The sequence below is a fragment of the Apium graveolens genome, unplaced genomic scaffold (assembly GCF_009905375.1).
Source record: "Apium graveolens cultivar Ventura unplaced genomic scaffold, ASM990537v1 ctg5948, whole genome shotgun sequence".
In the NCBI taxonomy this organism is placed as follows: Eukaryota; Viridiplantae; Streptophyta; class Magnoliopsida; order Apiales; family Apiaceae; genus Apium; species Apium graveolens.
In genome coordinates, this window is record NW_027419166.1 from 77,358 (window position 1) to 78,006 (window position 649).

A 649-nucleotide genomic window follows, 5' to 3' on the forward strand; every position below is an offset into this window, starting at 1 on the left:
CAAGTGGGTTTTCAAGAAGAAAACTGACATGGATGGTAAAGTACAGACCTATAAAGCGCGTCTAGTGGCAAAAGGTTTCAAATAAATTCATGGTATAGACTATGATAAGACCATTTCACCAGTTGCTATAGTCAAGTCCATCAGGATTTTTCTAGCAGTAGTTGCTTACTATGACTATGAGATTTGGAAAATGGATGTTAAAACCGCTTCCTTAAATGGGAGTCTTGAGGAGGATGTATACATGATACAACCTGGGGGTTTTGTCGATCCCAAGTTTACTAAGATGGTATGTAAGTTGCTTCGATCTATTTATGGATTAAAGCAAGCCTCAAGGAGATGAAATCGTCGTTTTGATGAAACAATCAAAGAATTTGGCTTTATTCAAAATGAAGATGAATCATGTGTTTACAAGAAGGTTAGTGGGTGCCATGTGGCATTCCTAGTACTATATGTAGATGACATATTACTAATAGGGAATGACATACCTTCTCTATAGGCTGTTAAGACTTGGTTGGGAAATAGTTTCTCGATGAAGGACTTAGGCGATGTTAACTATATATTAGGGATCAAGATCTATAGAGATAGATTAAGGAAATTAATCGTCCTAAGTCAGAGTACATACATTGACAAAGTATTGCATCATTTTGGG